At 40.9% G+C, this 904-nt stretch overlaps 1 non-coding gene across 1 annotated transcript; it reads right to left on the reverse strand.

The window, feature by feature from the left end:
- Nucleotides 1–489: 489 nt before the first annotated feature.
- LOC142174325 (small nucleolar RNA R71) lies at nt 490–596 on the reverse strand. Its single transcript, XR_012703590.1, has one exon. It is a non-coding gene; the product is annotated as a small nucleolar RNA R71 (small nucleolar RNA).
- Nucleotides 597–904: the final 308 nt, after the last annotated feature.

The following is a 904-nucleotide window of genomic DNA, read 5'->3' on the forward strand; positions in this document are numbered from 1 at the left end:
CATGCCAAGTCTACAACTGAAATGCAGTCCTCAAAGTGCATATGCGATCACATAATGGACCGGAGAAATGACCTACAAATTCAACAATATCTCTGCTTCAATTCGCGGCAGATCTGCAGTCCGCAGATCAATTCTGTGACTGCAGAATGAACCGCAAAAATGCCTTACATTTCTGAAGATTTTCTTCAACTCCCCAATGCACTGTTTAACAATCTTCAAACACATAAGCCTACCTCGGCACCACGAAACCATAAATTTCTTTACAAAATTTTACGGGGCCTTACATATCTAATGCACTTTGAGGAGATTATGAACACCTTTCAATACAATGGTGTATCACAAGATGCAGTTTACTTAAGGGCATTCCCCTTCACACTCAAAGATGATGCAAAGCAGTGGCTTCAAAGCTTACCTAATGGATCGATTCGAACATGGGATGAGATGACCAGAACATTTCTTGATAAATATTTCTCATCGGCTAAGACTGGCAAGTTTAGAAGAGAAATCCATACCTTCTGCCAGAAAGAGACGGAAACTATTTTTGAAGCATGGGAGAGGTTTAAGGAGATAGTTAGAAAGTGTCAACATAGTGGAATTGAACTCTGGATGCAAATCCAGGACTTTTGGGATTGATTGACACCAGCCTCACGTAGAGTATTCATCAATGCAGCTGAAGCTCTGTTGATGAAGAAGACTCTAGAGGAGATAGTCACATTTCTTGACGAGTTATCTGAAGATGCAAATTAGTGGCCCTATGAGAGTGCTAAAATAAGAACAACTTGTGTTCACCAAGTTGATGCTACGACATCTGTGCAGGTACAACTTTACGTTATGGCCAAAGAGATAAGGAAGCTGACCTTAGCCTCGATACAAAGTGAGCCTCACGCATCTTGTGATATATGTG

This window comes from Nicotiana tabacum, chromosome 2, assembly GCF_000715075.1.
Source record: "Nicotiana tabacum cultivar K326 chromosome 2, ASM71507v2, whole genome shotgun sequence".
In the NCBI taxonomy this organism is placed as follows: domain Eukaryota; kingdom Viridiplantae; phylum Streptophyta; class Magnoliopsida; order Solanales; family Solanaceae; genus Nicotiana; species Nicotiana tabacum.